Source organism: Mus musculus, chromosome 3 (assembly GCF_000001635.26).
Source record: "Mus musculus strain C57BL/6J chromosome 3, GRCm38.p6 C57BL/6J".
Lineage (NCBI taxonomy): Eukaryota > Metazoa > Chordata > Mammalia > Rodentia > Muridae > Mus > Mus musculus.
Window position 1 is genome coordinate 159,845,801 of NC_000069.6, and position 19,744 is coordinate 159,865,544.

Genomic DNA, 19,744 nt, shown 5'->3' on the forward strand with positions numbered 1-19,744 from the left:
CCGTCCTAAAAAACCTACCAAGCAAACAAAGCAAAACAAAAAACCAGCAACAAAAACAAAACCCAAACCCCAAATAGAAAGTTCAAACCAACAACAACAAAGAAGCCAAGCCAAACCAAATTATTTTCTAAACTGACAGTTTTTATGCCAGCATACAAGATCAACAACTCTCAGGAGTAGAAAATGCTAATAGATTGTTATTTTAACATGGGAAAAAACTGAAGCTCTTGATTTTGATAGAAACAGATTTAACAGATTTACACATTAGTTTCACTTGAGTAGATCTCTCCTCTGAAATTTGGTGATCCTGGCCTAAGACACAGGTGGTTCCTAAGTGTCTGATGGCAGTGGGAGGACAAGACTCGAAGATCATGAAATGTTTTGTGATTTTCTCTTTGCATAAAAAAGCAAACCGAAGATTATTAAATTATGAAAAAAGAAGAAGCCTCATATTTTAGAATTTAAAAAAATACTGAGACTCTTGTTTTATTCTTCAGCTCCTCAGCTTCTGTATCCAAGCTTTACATTCTATCCCTAACGAGTTTTATAGAGGATTAAAAGCAAAAATCATGTTAATGTCTGACTAGGAGCAAGTGTTTGCTTTACTGTGACTGTTGACTTTTGGGTGGCCATTGAAAATATTTCAGAGATATTGACTCATTTAATGCTCCTTATAATCCACAATTAACATTACTGCTACTTTCTCCAATTTTCAATTGAATCTCAGACCCATTTAAGGAACTTTTTTGAAATATGATATGAAAGCTCAATCTCCTTTTTTGTCTATTCCCTTCCTCAAGCTAAGTAAGCATTTCCATTGCTACCTGAGTACCAAAATGACTTAGCTACTTCCTCAACAAACCATTCCAATTCCTAACACACAACAGCGCTCATACCAGCCAATGTGATTATGACTGTGTTTATAACCCATCCTTGAGAAGGCTAAACCTGAGAAACTCACATGCCACCTTGGTGACAACAGCATGCAGCAAAGGGGCGATGAACATTAAAGAAAACTTGAGAAGTGAGTGCCAAAGAGTGCCCCTTGGCTTCAGCCTTAACAACAGGTACTGAATGTAACTGTTAAAGAGGGCAGTACAGATATTGAAGGAGATGATAATGGAATATAGCCCAGAACAAAAGGAAATTTAGGGCCTGAGCAAACATCCCTTCATCCCTTCAGGATATAGCTAGTCTGGATTTCTCATACCTACATTTTTCTTGCCACCCTCTCCCCTATAATAAGCTAGCATTTCCATCTCCATGCCCATATAAATCCATATAAGTACTTTCAACTGCAATTTTCTGTTGCCTTTTTTTCCTTCCAGTTGTATGCTCTTAATATCTTCAGACAAATGAGTGCTCTAAAAAAAAACAAAACAAAAAAAAAAACCTAGCTCATGCAAATTATAGGGCTTTCTTAAACTTCTGGTTAATTCCCTTGTATAGCTCAGGGGCTTTATCCATGATGCATATGTCTAAGAAAGCACAGGGAATTAAAAGAACAGATCAAGCCTACTATATTAGTTTTGGCAAAGCATTAAATTTTTTTTCTTTAGAAAATAAATAATTAAAAAAAAAAAAAAGAAAATAAATAATTATTCTGAAATGGTTGACTCAGTGGTTTGGGGGTTCTACAATAATAAAACCAATCTCATAGACTGTAGTGTTAATTCTTCCTCCCTTGTCTTTTCTTTTCTTGAACCAAACAGCTGTGAAGTAACGTATAATTTAGTTGACATGATATAGACTTTCAGCCTCTCCCTACTTAGCATGTTTGCCTTCAGGTTATCACAACCAAAAAGGTGGGTTCTAACTTTGTTAAATCCAGCCTTTGCTGAAGGCACATATGCATTCTTGAAGTCCAGTTTCTTTTTAATCTACTTCTCAACTTGTTTTATGCTGTCCATTAGGCTGTAACTTGCCCTGAGTAGAAAGCCTCTAAGGAGAAAGACACACCCACATTCCTTTCTCTGTTCTTTTAAGCTGGTTCTGTCCTGTATAAACCAGGATCCTGCTTTAGCTTTGCATTCCTAAGCTAAGTAGTTACAGATAAAATTCTTGAGAAGGCTATGAACAAGCTATCATTTACAGAACATGTCTCTACTTGGAAATGATCAGATTCTTCATATTGTTGAAGGTCGGATAGATGCAACAGAAAACTGTGAAACCTGAGATATCTTTGTGTTTATTTTAACCTCTGGCTAAATATAACCCACCACTCTTTAATACATGCTCAGGGCAACAGAGATTTGCTCTAAGAAAACATAATATTTCTATGTAATAGCCAATCAAAAGAAATAAAAAGATAATTTGTTGATTTTAACTAGAAGGGGCACTATTATCTTTCAATCAGCATTTGTTTCCCTTCCTTCTTTTCATTCTTTCTCTTCTTTTCTTTTTGCAAATACCAAAAAATCCCACCATTACTTCCTTTGGTTACTCCACTCATTCAAAAAAAAATGTATTTTAGGAGAAGGATGAATATGACTGAAATTTTGATTAAAACCAGAGTTAGCATATCTATGAGACAGTAACTTATAAAGTAGGACTTATCCCAGCTTTGTCTAGGAAATCATTAACTCACCACACTAAGTGAGCTGTTAAAATTTTTGAAAGGTACTTGCTGATTACTTGGGTGTATTTCAGGACTCTTGAGAAATAGTTACTCATAAAACAACAGAATGTAGCAAAAGGTTTCTTGTATGATGGTTTTTTGCTTACTGAAAACTTGGGTTATAAAGGCCTTTATCTCAACACTCAGGAGGCTAAAGCAGAAGGATCACTGTTACTTGGGGAGTGACTTCAAGGCCAGCTTCAACAACTTAGTGGGACCCTGTCTCAAGTAAGTAAAAAGAAGACTGGAATTATAGCTCAATTATAGTAGAACACTTGCCCATTATGTATGAGAAAATAAAAGAAAATGCACTAATCCTTCTGTTCAAAGTTTTTCTAGTTGTAGAAACTTCATTCTATCAACAAATAGTAGTGATTTAATTTATCTATTTGTTATCAGACTCTCTTTGTAGCCTAGACAAAACTTTAAGGTGTTGTAAAGTCTCAGTTTCCTTACCCTAAAGAATTTACAGGAATTTAAATGATAATATAACTTGTGAATTGTGCCTGCTAATAGGCAGTAATTTCTTTATGAGAGCCATTTTTTCTGGATTAGAAGTTACCACTAAGTAACTGCTTAGCACACACATGTATACATTTGTATTCATTCTGTGTTCTCATTAGTTTTTGCTTTTTGCTCCTCAGTTGGTTAGGTTTTATTAGAAACCCAACAATACTGCTTTATGACCTTCCTAGAGGCATAGTCCCTGCTAACCAATAGAAGTATGGTGTTTACATATTTGGTAATTACAGTGTTTCATTTATCTTTTAGTTTAGTTTTTAATAGCTTTCATGAGCTATTAAATTTTTTTATCTTAATTTTTTTCTTTTTAATATTCTGGCTTTGGGTTGAGGATTCAATTCAGACTAGTTCATGAGTTAAATTATCAGCACTCCCCTCAAAATCTAAAATCCTGAGCCAGTATACATAGCTATTCATAGCATAAGAAATCCTAGGTAACAAAACATTTCATGAAATTTTACTTACATGTTCCATATGTGCTTGTTAGCAACACAAGCCTTAGCTGGTCTTCTATTTTACAGTATAAAATTGTAGTCATCATCCATTATGACATTTTTTTTCTCTTCTAAATTTGTAATATATGATAGACTTTTTTTCCATTTTTTTATTATGTATTTTCTTCATTTACATTTTAAATGCTATCCCGCAAGTCCCCCCAAGCCCTTCCCCACCCCACTCCCCCACCCACCCACTCCCACTTCTTGGCACTGGTGTTCCCCTGTACTGGGGCATATAAAGTTTGCAAGACCAATGGGCCTCTCTTTCCAATGATGGCCGACTGGAGACTTTTGAACATCGAATTTGAGGGGAAAAGATGATCTTCTACTAATGCAATATTAGCTATTGGAGTATTAATTAGAACTATAGAGCTGTATTGTCAGATTTTTTTTTTTTTGTGGTGATACTAGAGGCATGTGCATGCTAGGTAAGTACTCTACCAGTATACATCTCTATCACCATATGAATTTTAAAATAAGAATAATATAAACTATAAGATATTATATAAGATAAACCATATAAAACTTTAAGCTCCACTTTGATGTGTAGTTGTTACCATAGTCAAGTACAATATAAGTACCAGGAATATGGTCAAAGAAATGCATAGATAAATAGAGGCTGAAAGTCTATATGATGTCAACTAAATTATATGTTGCTTCACAACTGTTTGGTTCAAGAAAAGGAAATACAAAGGAGAAAGACTTTGTACTTATTGCAAAAATATAAAATGTACATCTTTAAAATCTGCCCCATATTTTCTAGTATTGTATTCCAGGCTATACTTTCATTGTTTAAACAAAGATAAGGCTATTATTTTTTCTCTTGAGTAGGTTAACAAAACTTCGTGCATATCTTCATGGTGTGTATACTTGGGCAGGTATAAACTTGTACTATTTTTGGAGTTGAAAAGGGACCTTCTCTTGAACATGGGTTAAACCAAGCTTTTTGGTCACTGTTCTTGATCATTCCCAGATGTTTATGTGTTTTTATCTTTCATTGGTCTTAAACACAGATAAATGAAGGTTGTCTATGCTTGACAATTAAGTATAAAGGGAATATGCTCTACTGAATATATTTCCAAAGTTTGATAATCAAGTAGAGAAGCTGAATGATAGTGGACAACATAAATATGTTTCTTCTGCTTTACCAGGGCTGTTCTAAAGAGACTTATTTTAGATGTATTTCTTCTGCTTCACCAGGGCTGTTCTAAAGGGACTTATTTTAGACATGTTTCTTCTGCTTCATGAGGGCTGTTCTGAAAGGACTTATTTTAGAAGCCCCACAGTTTGACTACAAACTCTTAAAAATGGGAATTTGTTTTTCTACTTTTCTAAGAATTTTGCAGACATACGGTTGTTCCTTGAGACTGACAGATTAGATTTTAAAAGGTGTTTAAAATTTAAACTTAATTATTTGTAATGCTGGGGATTGAACAGATTCTCTGGGTATGCTAAGCAAGCACTCGACTGGTGAGCTATAACTCCTAAATTGTGAGTTCAAGTCCTGGTTCCATGTACTGACTATGCAACCTTGAGTAATCAGAAATTGAAAGTATTTTTTGATGTGGGTAAAGCAGGACTCAGCAGACTTATTTTTATAAGATTGCTGATAAGATGTTAAATAAGATGTTAAAAGACTTCAGTATAAGGTTTTTCAAGTAGTGAATACTTAAAATTAAATAATGACTATTTTATTGATAATCTTAATCCCTTCACCCAATGTCCTGGGGAAGCTGCTGTAAATATCTCTGAGATTTGAATGGTCCTATAGTGTTGTATCTGGTAAAAATGAAATAAATTTTCTGTCTCCTATTTAAATTTTTGATTAGGAATATAATAACATTAAAGAAATTAAAAGTAATAAAAATAGAAAAATAAATATTTCTGAAACATCATTTTAATGCAACAGTTTTGTTTAATTTTTTTCACCTCTGTTATCTAAAATTCAGCCTCACTAAGTAGAGACACTTAACAGAGGCTTTCTGTTGTCTTTCTGCCAGCTGCACATTTACTTTAGAAATTTAGCAATTCCTCCTCCTTCCTTAAAGCTCTGTTCTTCTAAACTCAAGATTGCTATTGAGCCATTGAACCATGGGAAATTCATTTTCAAAATCTGCTTAATTGCTGTGAGACTTTAATTTGTTCTGGATGATGGTGCTAATGTCTGGGAACTGGGACTGAAGCCCTCCGAAGTTGTTAATTTAATCAACCGCTGTGCCCTTGCCTAATGAAGGGGGCACCAGATCCTCCTCACAAAGAGCCTGGATCCCTCCTGACCACCTCCTTCATGATGAATAACAGAAGCCCCACAGTCAGGTTGAGCACTTGGGGCAAATTATCAGGATGTCAGTCCCCATTATCTGGAATCCTAGACTGAGCTTTCTCAATAACTATTAAGTAGATTTTATATAGGAACTTAAGAGTTTCTAAGGTAGGGTTTCTTATGTGCTTGTGTCCATATCTGCTAATTCGAAAAATTCTTTAAATCATTGAGGTTCTGTTGCAGCTGACGTATAATCTGTAAGATCATAAACATCATCTCAGACTGCAGAGATACCTGTTAACCACTCAACTTTTCCATGGCTAGACTGGTGAACGCTTGCTCTGGCCTCATGATAAATTAGCTTGTTTATTCCTCTTCTGCTTATTTCTATCCTGCTGTTGGTTAGTGTAATGAAGCAGAAGCCTATTGTGTATGTTCATTGGGTAGCAATCCTCTGGCACCAAAGAGGGTAATTGAGTAGAAAGGCGGATGCTGTTGGTGCATGGGAGAAGCTAACACCACATGAGGTCACCAGGCTTCCAGCTTTAACCAATGTGGACACAATGCAATTGAGATTCTGAAAAGGGTTTGTTTATAGTGTGAGAGTAAGGGTCAGTAGTTAATTTGAAATGCTGTAGGTGTGTTTTCCTTGAACCAAGAAGGTACAGAGCATGTGTCATGGAAGATTGTAAATATCCTCTGGGGCTGGGAAGGGGATAGAGTTGGGGGAGGGATTTAAGACAAAGTGTCCTTAAAAGTTCTAATATACTTATTATCCACCTCTCTGTGTTTTCTTAAAAATTTTGCATTCTTGAAAATTAGTTCACTATTGAAAAATTACTATATAAATCTGTGATTTAGAGGCACCAGAAACAACTTTAAAAAAAAATTAGAAGTAGTTCTTCATATGTGAAGGTATTGCAGTCCTGTAAAATATAGTTAATGTTATTCCATTGAATGCACAAATTCAAAATTTGTCTTCTATAATTAATAGTTGTCCTAACTTTAATGAGATAAGGACCATTAGCATCATATTTGTTTGTAGTGTAGCCTTTTGCCCTTTTTAGATGCCTTCCCCAGGCATATCTGTATTTTTTAATTTTTTGTGGTATTCACTTTGTTATTTACCTATTTAAAATTATAGAATCATGTTTTTATAATCACCTCAAATAATTTAAAGAGCCTTCTCCTATACTAGAGGGAAAGATTTCAAGCAAACATCTGTTTTTCAGAAATGAGATCAGGAAAAAACATGGAGGTTGTGCAGGACGCAAAGGTTCGCCATAACCTTTATCATGCTTTGTGGAGTGTATGTTAAGTCTAGGCAATGCATTTGATATTCCTGATAACTCACATTTGTAGAAAGCTTTTATCCTTCTTCAAAGTGCTTTTGTAGAAATCACCTTATTTGATCTTGCCAACAGTCCAGAATAGGGCAGTCCACCAGGGAGCTTCACATTTAAAGTGATGGGATCTGAGAAAAGAACTATGTTTATGGCATATTTTGTTTGGTAAGGTATTAGATTTGTGGTGATTGAAACTTGGAAATTTGGAATTTTATTGACTACATGGTAACTGATAGAAGAGTAAAAAGGCACAGTTGTATTTTTTATGTAAAATTATTATTATAGAAATACCTGTTCTTTTATTACTTTTTGAGCTCTCATTTAGAAGTAAATGTCGTCTATAGTCTATTTTCTTCATCTTTCTTCATATAACTTATAGTTGTTTCAGTGAACGATTGTTGAATATCTCTTTAAGTACTGTTTTGATAAACTATAGTCTGTTCAGGCTGTCGAATGTTTTTTCTCTTTCTCTCAAGTTATTTTGATACTCTGGTAAATTTTAGAGGAGCCAGAAAACATTCTCAAGATCTGAGGAAAAGGGCTAGGGAGATGGCTCAGAAGTTAAGAGCACTGACTGCTCTTCCAGAGGTCCTGAGTTCAATTCCCAGCAACTACATAGTGATTCACAATGATCTGTAATGGTATCTGATGTCCTTTTCTGGTGTACCTGAAGACAACTACAGTGTAGTCATATACATAAAATAAATAAATCTTTTTTAAAAAAGATGGGGAAAACCAGTTGACTAAATTTTGTTAAAGTTTTGTCACTTGTGGCATTAACTCTATTTTTTTTTAATTTTATTTAATCTTTTTTTATAGTCCATATTTTATACCCCTCCTGGTCCACCCTCTTAGTGTTCCACATCCCATACCTCCTCCCCCTCCTTCCAGTCCCATGAGAATGTCCCCATCCCCCCAACCCCCAACCTACCTAACCTCTAAACTCCCTGGGGCCTTCAATTTCTTGCAGGTGAGGTGCATCATCTCTGATTAAACACAGGCCCAGCAGTCCTCTGCTGTATATGTGTTAGGGGCCTCATATCAGCTCGTGTATGCTGCCTTTTTGGTGGTCCAGTGTTTGAGAGATCTTGGGGGTCCAGGTTAGTTGAGACTGCTGGTTCTCCTACAGGGTCACCCTCCTCCTCAGCTTCTTCCAGCTTTTCCCTAATTCAATCACAGGGGTTAGCAGCTTCTGTCCTTTGGTTGGGTGTAAATATCTGCATCTGACTTGAACTCTTTTTTTAAATGTGTTTTTCTTATGTGTCCCATGCCAATAGATGGTCATTTGGGTGTTAGTGTGATATATCACAAAGCATCACAATTGAATTATTCAGTGTTCTTTGACATGAGTGTGAGTTCACAACTTTTTTCAGAATAGACGCTATTATAAAATATTTTGAAAACCTTTATAGTTGAATTATGATTCACACCTTTATGGTTTAATTAGACATTTCAATTCTATGGATTTACGTTTAAAGAATGATGAGTAGTGAAGATCACCATGTAACCCACTAAGCTAAGTCTAGGAGTGCACAATTCCATGTTTGTTGTCTAACATTGGACTTTTTTTTAATTTTTAGTCTTTGTTAATATGCCAAGCATATCTTACTTTTCTCTTTTACAATGATCTGGTTGATTTTGAAGGTAAGCTTCCTAGTTAGTGATTTGATTTGCTTGGTTGCTTCTTACCTTGAGTGTTGTGTTTTAAAAGTTGATCATTTCAGGAATAAAAGTGTTGAAAATTAGAAAAAGGAAGAATTCATTGGAAGTTTTGTGTAGTTTCATATTTTTTGTTTTTATTTTGTTTTTGAGAGTTAGCTTAGTTATCTTCAACTTTCTTTCTTTTAAATATTTGTTTGTTTGTTTGTTTGTTTGTTTATTTTGAATACACTGTAGTTGATCCCATTACAGGTGGTTGTAAGCCACCATATAGTCACTGGGAATTGAACTCAGGACCTCTGGAATAACAGTTAGTGCTCTTAACTGCTGAGCTATCTTTCCAGCCCCCAGCTTCAACTTTCTACTTACTTGACATGACATAGAGTCAACTGAGTAGAGCCAATTCCAAGACAGCCAGGGCTATGCAGAGAAGCCCTGTCTCAAAAGAAAGAAAAAGGAATGGCAGGAGGGAGGGAGGGAGGGAGGGAGGAAGGAAGGAAGGAAGGAAGGAAGGAAGGAAGGAAGGAAGGAAGGAAGGAAAAAGGATGGAACACTATTTGAAACTGTGTATTTGAGTGTGTGAGTTTAGGTATCACTTTTGAGCACTGAGTTGCTAGTGGAGATCACTAGTGATAATTCATAGAATTTGGCTGAATTTTCAATTTTGAAACAAAGCTCTGAGTTGTATGCATGTGAAAGATAGGTGACCACAGAGTATCCAAGCTGCTGAAATGAATTTATTGAAGGCAGAAGAGAATTTTTAAGGATTGTACAAGCAGAATAGTATCTCCAGGGATAGCTAGGAAATTTCCTTAGTGTATATGATGAGTCTTTGGAAGTTTCTTTAAGACATGATAGAGAATATGAGGCAGAATAAGCAGCAACTCAGCACATGTTGCTACAGTTTTCTGTTAGCTCTGGGCTATAGAAGAGTATGCATACCTAGATCTTGTCTTTGAACAACTTCAATTTGATTAGAAAGGCAAGACCAATTAAAAAAAGTTGCTGTTAAGGCCAAAGTTAGTTGCAATAGACCAAGAGCTCTAAGCATATTTTAAACAAGATGAAAAGATATTTTTGAATAATTGAAGTCTGACATAGATGTCAAAAATTGGGTGATTAACTGAACTACAATTTGATATGTATAAATGAAGACAAGATTTATATCATTCAATGTTAATAATTAATATTAACTTAATAGAAAAGCCTATGTCTAGTATGAAGAAGTCTGCCTTGAGTATCATTTACCTCTATGGACATCCAATCCTTCATACTTCTTCCTGTTTTTTCTTGAAGACATTTCCTTTAACAATTAAATCAGGGGCGTGCCTTTCCTCAAAGCTAGATATGTTCATCAGTCTTTCCACCCACCCATTATTTTCTTTTAATTAAAGATAGTAGGGCAAATCTTGAGTCTTTTGTTTATCTGTGGATCAGATATTTATTTTAAGACTTACTTATTTTTATTTTATGTGTATGGGTTGAGTGTTTGTGTATCATGTACATATCTGGTATCCATGGAAGCCAGAAAAGAGTCATGGATCCCCTGGAACTGGACCTATAAATTGTGAGCTGCCATGTGGGCACTGGAAATAGAACCCAGGTCTTTTGGAAGAGCAACCAGTGCTCTTAAACACTTATCAGAGGTTTATTGTAGATGACAATTAAGGCATATTTTCCACTTCACAAAATTCTGGAAAATATAGACCACAGGACAGGATCATCTGCTCATCTGTGGTAAGGAAAGAATGTACTTGATATAAAACTACTGAGCTGATCTTACATAATGAATCAAGGTATTGTCAACTTCAAGATCTAGACTTGCAAAAGAAGACAATGTGTGTGAAGCATCTGATTTTAACAATGAACCAAAGTACAGATAAGGTAAATATTTTAGCTTAGTAGAAAAGTTGAGCCAATTATAAAAATATTGTTAAAAAAGACACAGCAACATACAATTATAAACAGGTAATATTATTTGAGCACCAATTATACTCTAGGCAGTGTTTTGTATTCATTAGCTCAATCCCTTTAAACTACTAATTTGGAACTAGATTCTTTGGCTTGGTTTTTCTTTTTAAGTTCTAGAAAAACTGAAGTATCTTTAAGTCAATGATTAAGACTCTTTAACTTGTTCATTGTATTTCTTTAAAAAAAAATTCTTCTAACCAGGAGTGGCAAGGTAGCACATGCTTTTATTCTCAGCACTGGGGGATCAGGGGTAGAGAGCAGGGGCAAGATCATCTCTGAGCTTGAGGCTAGCCTGGTCTACAGAGCTAGTTCCAATATAGCCAGGGCTATACAGAAAAACCCTGTTTCAAAAAACCAAAGCAACACCAATAAAAAGTACTTCTAAAAGAAACAGAGTTTGGAGGGCAAAAGCTGGAGAAGGCTGCAAATTGACCAGAAAGTTGACAAGTCCCCATAAGGACTGGCATTGTGTTAACCATTGTGGGCAAATCCATTCAGCTTAGGGCCTCTGTCTGTATTTCCCTTTGTGAATTCTTCTACTGAATGTCTCATCATTCTTTGTTAAGATGAGGTTCTGCTAGTTCTGTCTTCTTTTACCACATAAATGTTTTACTAACTCTCACAGACTGGCAAGATTGTTTGTGTGGGCTGTGAACAGATTGTGTGGGTGATAACACAAGTAGGAAAAGACTCAGTAATCAAAAAGGAGTTGGGAGGGGGCAGCTCTTTGTCTGTCAGAATGGAGCTTAGACACAAAGAGAACTTCGTTAATCATGATTCCTTTGTAATCAGAATGGAGGAGCACTTTTTAAAAAACACTACTGTTCAGTTCACTATTTAGGCTGAGTTAAGACAACTATGAAATACCTAATCAAATGGTTAAAATTTTCCCAGACAATGCCTGGCAGAATCAAGTCGAACTGATAAAGTAGGAAGCTAAGGTGCTGGCTTTGCCCAAGGTTTTCATGGTGGCCAACTTGTATTTAGATGGTAAACATTTGATGGTGATGAAAAAACTAGGAAAGAGATTTGTAAGAGTTAGTGTTTTAATGAGTTTATCAGATTTGAGTCGCTTTGTTCTAAGTCTTTAAAATAAGTACAGAGTAGAGAATCAAATTATCTCATTTACTAGATAAATTTGGAAAACTTGCTTTATCTTTTGGAGATTGCTTTGTTACAAATCAAAGGATAGTAATCTTTAGTGCTCACTTAATCGGTGTTGTGAAAGATAATAATACTAAAACTACTCTTGAGTACCCTACAGATGAAGAAATAAGGGTGATTTGCTTCGAATTATTCATATTCAGTAGGGAAAGGTGAATCAGTATAGTTTTGTTTTGTTTTGTTTTTTTCTTTCAACATGTATCTTTTTACAAGGGAGGTTATATGCCTTGCTACAGATTATTTTTTTTGTACTTGTGAGAACAAGCTTGGAAATTTACATTGTGAGTGGTTTTATAAGAAAGAACTTCTAATTTATCACTGCTGTGTCCATTCAATCCATCAATCTGGTGGTGAGATGTTTTATAATGAATTGTTGATACTGAAGAAATAAGGAGTGATGGAAACAAAGGCAACAACAGTGTGTTGAAAAGGGTCTGCCTATTTATTGTTATTTATCTATTCCTTACTTATCTATCTTTCAAAAGTAAAACATAGTTTCAAACACAATAACAAAGTTGCCATAAATTCTAGACATCTGAGTGTCTTATATTTGAAATACAGTGGGGTTTGGTTTTATTTTTGTTTAAAAGCCCTGAGTCTCCTATGCCTTGATCATCTATTCACAACAGATGGAAAATGATCTCTCACAAATTTCTTCTCCTTTTATCATCTAATGTATCTTCCATCTAGGTTGAAGTTTTCCTTTTCTCTCACATGAGCAATTACTGGCATTTTCTTCTCAGTAGAAATTTCTAGCCTTCATTTTCCATTAGCCTTTTCAACAGGAAATCCACATTTTGCTAATTATTTGGAGCAAAAGAGATTTTTATTTCAGTGACATGTTGCTCTTTGCTTTTTCAATACACTTAATTTTTATCCAGTTTACATATTGCTATAGATAGACATTCTTTCTTAACCCTCAGTGGAAAGTGTTTCTGTGACCACATTTAATTTCTACATGTGAATCCTGAATTTTTTTTTCATTTGGAGGAATCTAGAACATGTGTTTACTGTGTTTTTTATGGTAGTGTGTCACGTAATTGAAGATCTGTTATTTTCCTTTTCTTCATGAGATACACCTTATCTAGTTAGACACCTAACCATGCTAACTATCCCTTTTCTGGTGACTGCATTTCCAGTCAAGGTTAAATGTGCTTTCACTACCATAGTAAGTAGTACTTGTTTCTACTTAGCTAAAACCCACACTCTTACTGTTTTCAATAGAAACTCTATAATTAAAAAGCTAATATCTCTTGTGAGGCTACGCTGGGGCCTAGCAAACACAGAAGTGGATGCTCAAAGTCAGCTATTGGATGGATCACAGGACCCCCAATGGAGGAGCTAGAGAAAGTAACCAAGGAGCTAAAGGGGTCTGCAACCCTATAGGTGGAGCAACAATATAAACTAACCAGTACCCCCCAGAGCTCATGTCTCTAGCTGCATATGTATCAAAAGATGGCCAAGTCAGCCATCATTGGAAAGAGAGGCCCATTGGTCTTACAAACTTTAGATGCTTCAGTACAGGGGAATGCCAGGGCCAAGAAGTGGGAGTGGGTGGGTAGGGGAGTATGGGGGAAGGGTATGGGGGACTTTTGGGATAGCATTGGAAATGTAAATGAGGAAAATACCTAATAAAAAAAATTTTTTTAAAAGCCAATGTATGCCTGCCTGTCTTTATAGCAAAGCTGTGAATGGTAGTCAGCTCCGTACTGGGAATAGAACTTCATACAAGCTGTACACTGACCTCATCATTTTAACTCAAGACTTATAACAAATATATTTCTCATGTATCACTTTGTCCACTTTTCTCATTAAAAGAAAATCCAAATGGATTTGAATTCAACCCCAATAAAACAATTACTTATTGACTATGACATAAGATATGTAGTTTTCAGAGATTCAATTTACCCATCTCTGAATAGAGAGAATTTTATTTACTATTTACCTCTATATAAAAATAACAGAATGATAAAAGTTCCTGTTAAATTCCTAGCATAATTTGTGGCACTTAAGAAATGATTTAAAATGGATAGCTGCTGCTGTTTTTCATAATTTGTAAATGGCAACCTGATGCAGCTAAGCTGGCATATCAACAAATTAAAATGGGTGTGGACTTCTGTGGACATGGAATCCTAGTTATTCCAAGACAAGTAATATTGTGGAATGACTGAGTAAAGTATACATTTTAAAATTTAGTGGTTTTCTTTTTTTATTATTATTTACTTATTTTGTAGTGTTGGTGTTTTGCTTGCATGTAAATATTCCACAGCCCACCTGGTACCTGCAAAAGTCAGAAGAAGGCATTGAGTTCCCTGGAACTGGGGTTGTAAACCACCATGTTGGTTCTGGGAACACATGTCAGGTCCTCTATAAGAGCAACGGGAGCTAACAGACATGGAGCCACCTTTCCAGCTCTAAATTTTTCTTTTAGGAGTCAATATTCCAACTCAATTCTTCATAGAGTTAGAAAGAGCAATTTGCAAATTAATTTGGAATAACAACAACAACAAGAAGAAAAAAATGAGATAGCGAAAACTATTCTTAATAATAAAAAAACTTCTGGGGGAATCACCATCCCTGATCTCAAGCTATATTACAGAGCAATAGTGATAAAAACTGCATAGTATTGGTACAGAGACAGGCAGGTAGATCAATGGAACAGAATTGAAGACCCAGAAATGAATCCATATACCTATGGTCACTTGATCTTTGACAAAGGAGCTAAAACCATCCAGTGGGGAAAAGACAGCATTTTCAACAAACTGTGCTGGTTCAACTGGTGGTCAGCATGTAGAAGAATGCAAATCGATCATTTCAAGTGGATCAAGGACCTCCACATAAAACCAAATACACAGAAACTAATAGAAGAGAAAGTGGGGAAGAGTCTCGAACACATGAGCACAGGGGGAAAAGTTCCTGAACAGACCTCCAATGACTTATACTCTAAGATCAAGAATCGACAAATGGGGCCTCATAAAATTACAAGGCTTTTGTAAGACAAAGGACACTGTCAAAAGGACAAAAGGGCAACCAACAGATTGGGAAAAGATCTTTACCAAACTCACATCTGATAGAGGGCTAATATCCAATATATACAAAGAACTCAATAACTTAGACTCTAGAGAACCAAATAACCCTATTTAAAAATGGGGTAGGGAGCTAAACAGAGAATTCTCAACTGAGAAATCTGGAATGGCTGGGAAACACCTAAAGAAATGTTCAACATCCTTAGTCATCAGGGAAATGCAAATCAAAACAACCCTGAGATTCCACCTCATACCAGTCAGAATGGCTAAGATCAAAAACTTTGGTAACAGCAGATGCTGGCAAGGATGTGGAGAAAGAGGGACACTCCTCCATTGCTGGTGGGATTGCAAGCTGGCACAACCACTCAGGAAATCAGTCTAGCAGTTCCTCAGAAAACTGGATATAGTACTACATGAGGGCCCAGCTATACCACTCCTATGCATATACCCAGAAGATGCTCCAACAAGTAATAAGGTTCTGTGTTCATAGCTGCCTTATTAATAACAGCCAGAAGCTGGGAGGAACAAAAAAGATGTCCTTCAACAGAGGAATAGATACAGAAAATATGGTACATGTACACAATGAAAAACTACTCATCTATTAAAAACAGTGAATTCATGAAATTCATAGGCAAATGAACACACATGGTATGCCCTCACTGATAAATGGATATTAGCCTAAATGCTGGGAAAATCCAAGATATAATTCACAGACCACGTGAAGCTCAATAAGAAGAAGGACCAAAGTGTGGATGTTTCAGTCCTTCTTAGAAGGGGGAACAAAATACTCATCGAAAGAAATACAAAGACAAAGTGTGGAGCAAAGACTGAAGGAAAGGCCATCCAGAGACTACCTCATCTGAGAATCGATCCCCTATACAGACACCAAACCCAGACACTATTGCAGATGCCAAGAAATGCTTGGTGACAGGAGTCTGATATAGCTGTCACCTGAGAGGCTCTTTCAAAGCCTGGCAAATATAGAGGTGGATGCTTGCAGCCAACTTTGGACTGAGCATGGGCTCCCCAATGGAGGAGTTAGAGAAAGTACTGAAGGAGCTGAAGGGGTTTGCAATCCATAGGAAGAACGACAATATCAACAAACCAGAACCCCCAGGGCTCCAGGAACTAAACCACCAATCAAAGTGTACACATGGAGGGTCCCATAGCTCCAGCCACATTTGTTGCAGAGGATGGCATTGTTGGACATCAATGAGAGGAGAGGCCCTAGGTCTCTCTTTTGAAAGGCTTGATGCCCCAGTGTAGGGAATTGTCAGCACAGGGAGGGGGGCGTGGGTGGGAGGGCGGGTGAGCACCGTCATAGAAGCAGGGGGAGGGAAAATGGGATAGAGGGGTTCCGGAGGGGAAACTGGGAAAGAGGATAACATTTGAAATGTGAATAAATAAAATATCCAATAAATAAAATTTTAAAAAGTTCACCTTTACAAGCACACTTGATGATCTCAGAATATAAATAAATAAATAAAAAACAAAAACCTCAAGTGTCCACTCATGCTTTCAAAGATTAAAAAACAAACAAACAAAGGAGTCAATAATTGAGTAAAGCAAGAGTTCTCAAGCAGTTCTAAGGTGGAAATTCTAGGGTAGATCTGTCATAGAAGTTAAGACAGAAGTAGCCAGAACAGCACTGGGTGATAAACTCAAACTTTGAACAGAATGTTAAAATGAATCTACTGCAGCCATAACTCCACCATGAGAAGGGTCTAACCCCATAGTTTTCTCTTTTTTAAATATTTATGTATTTTACATATATGTATATTTAGCTAATGTGTATGACTACACAGTCTTCATGCCCTCCAACGAGGGTATCAGCTCCCATTACAGATGTTATATGTAGTTTTTTGCCAAAACAAAACAACCCAAAGCCAAAGATGAGTCTTAAATAATCTAATAAATGATTTGATTTGTAGCATCAACACATAGTGGACATACAATCCATAGCAATGCTTATAGAAACTTTCCTTTTTATTCCAAGAATTCTAGCCTCTCTTCCAAAATCTCCCCAATATCCCAACATAGAGATCTTTGAATAAACCCTTTGCTAATTTCTTCTCCCTGTCCCCTTCTTTAGGTTGTATCTCATAAAACCCCATTCAGTATGGCTGTTTATAGGTTTCTAAGAAAATGGGTTATATTTTCTATTGTGTGCTCTTTATCTGCATGTTTATGTCCTGTATATATGTGTATATGGGCAAGCTATAATATGCATGCATGTTTGGAGATCAGAGATTAGCTTCATATGCCTTCTACTTTTAAATTTGCTGTCTTACTTTTTGAGATGGGAACCTGGAGCTTATTCTTTTGGTGAGAGTGGCTAACTAGTGAGCTTCTGGAATCCCCCTGTTTTTCCTCCCTCCGCATTGAGATTATAGGCCCATGCTATCATTTCCAGATTTTATGTGAGTGTTAGGGATCTACACTCATGCCCGTGAGGCAAGAACTTTATCAACTGAGCTACCCCCAGTTCCATACATTATGTTCTTAAGAATGTGTATAAAAATATGTCATAAACTCTTCAGGCCTACTACCATTAATTATATGGGTTTAAGACTAAGATGTGGACCTTTTCCTTTATTTTATATCTTATGTACCTTGTGTTCATGGAAACTTAGGGGCAGTTCTGGAGTCAGTTAAAACATCCTGCCTTTTGAGAGCTCCATTTTCTAAAAACTGTAGTAAAAAGCAGTTATCTAAACATGCTACTGTAATATTAATGTTGGCCACAAACATTGTGAGCACATTTTTTACTATTGTTTCTCATTTCCCTTGATGTGTAAATGACATTTATTTTATTAGACTGAGGTGATAGTTTAGGAAATTTTTATTTTAATCCTCAAAATTTAGTAGTCATACTATAAACTTATTGACACAGACATATTGACTATTTTGTAAGAAGGGATCCTGGGTTGGGCTTGTGAGTATTGTTATGTCCCTGGAAGCATGAAATACAGTCAATGTATCTTTCAGACCACCTCTCAGTATCAGTCTTCAGTGTGTATTAGTACAAGAAGTCCACACACCTAAATCCATGTTGGCATTCTTGTAATGATGCCTACCAAGTGTTTAATAAATGTTTGTTAGTAAATCAAATATAATTTAATGTCAATCAGTTTATTATAACAAAATGGCTCCACAAAGACCTATAGTTCAATTGAGTAGCCTCCATGGATATTAGAGAAGGGAGATGTAGTCACCCCCGTTAGAAGTTTGTCATTTCCTAGTGTTTAGAAGTTTACATATTCAACACAATCTTATGATAAAAATAGATCAGATAACACTGACACCAAAAGGAGCAATAATTACTTATTATTACTGAAAGAAAATCTGAGAAATTCTTAGATCTTGGCTCATAGCACTTGACAAATTAGGCAAAAGAAATCGCAATTGAGCTAAACCTAGAAGTGATAAAAGTGTTAAAATGTTTAACATTTACATAGTAATTGAAGTACAAGAATTCCTAATACTGTAGATCACACTTAAATTGTACCTCTTTGTTTAATTCTAGAGAATTCACAGATTATAAGGTCTTACCTTTTCTTTGAAAAACTAGGAAAATGATGATTCTGGAAAACTGTGAAATTTTGACAGGCCATTAATGGACCTTGCTTGTCCTTGGCAGTACTTTTTTCCCTTTGATTACTTTTACATGTCTTTTGAATTTTGTCAGAAAATGGAGAGAAATCAATAAACTGTGGCTCTTAACTGGGTGTTAAGTTTTACATTCCTTTTATTTAATCCATTGGTTATTTTTTAATTTAATGTGAATAGAGAACTCACCTTTTCCTGAGCCCAACTATTCCTGAGCTATTATATGCTTACCTAAAATATCAGTAAATTCTTTATTAGATTGCTCTGAAGCCAGTCTGTCTCTAACTTATAGTTCTTTCTCATTCTTGTCTACAAAGTATGTAACAATATTCTTCTAATAGCAACACTGGGTTCCTTACCTGGAGTCATGTCTCTTCTACTCTGACATCTCAAATTCTGTATGCCTAGAATATGAAGTTATACCCAAAAACCCAATAAATGTGGGAGAATATACATTAGGTTTAGATTAATCAAATGTATTTTCAGGAGCTTCATATTTTACTTCTTTATGGAACTTTCAAAATGAAAGTGATTCAAAATTCACATATTAATTATGATACATTTTTAGTAGTGCTAATGGTAAAGATAAAATCAGAACCTCTATGATATGTAGATGATCGATGCCAGATAACAAATTATAAATAGCCAATATTAGAAAATTGTACTCCACAGCAGATGTTTCTCTTAGGAGATTAATTCATTTTGGAGTTTCCTAATTCTAAAATTATAATGTAATGTGTCCTGAGGTTTACTTTTACTTGTTCAAGAAGTAAAACCAATTATTTACTTTTTATTGTCCCCATACCTACAGCTCTTCCAGAGCAGTTTTGAGGACTTCCAAGTGCACCTAGGAGAGATTCTTTTTATTTATTTATTTATTTTTATTTTTAATTAGGTATTTTCCTCATTTACATTTCCAATGCTATCCCAAAAGTCCCCCATACCCACCCACCCCCCAATCCCCTAATCAGCTTCCAAACGCTGACACCATTGCATACACTAGCAAGATTTTGCTGTAAGGACCCAGATATAGCTGTCTCTTGTGAGACTATGCCGGGGCCTAGCAAACA

The 19,744-nt window shown here is 35.8% G+C and overlaps 1 protein-coding gene across 3 annotated transcripts in view; it reads left to right on the plus strand.

Annotated features, from left to right (window-relative positions):
- The window catches only part of Wls (wntless WNT ligand secretion mediator), a 99,017-nt gene that overhangs the window by 6,151 nt on the left and 73,122 nt on the right, over window positions 1-19,744 (plus strand). The window contains exon 2 of one of the 3 annotated variants that reach the window (NM_001356349.1): window positions 2,765-2,845. The exons of the other annotated variants lie outside the window; for them this stretch is intronic. The gene's annotated coding sequence lies outside the window, so the exon portion shown is untranslated. The remainder of the gene's footprint in view (window positions 1-2,764; window positions 2,846-19,744) is intronic. 3 annotated transcript variants of the gene reach the window in all.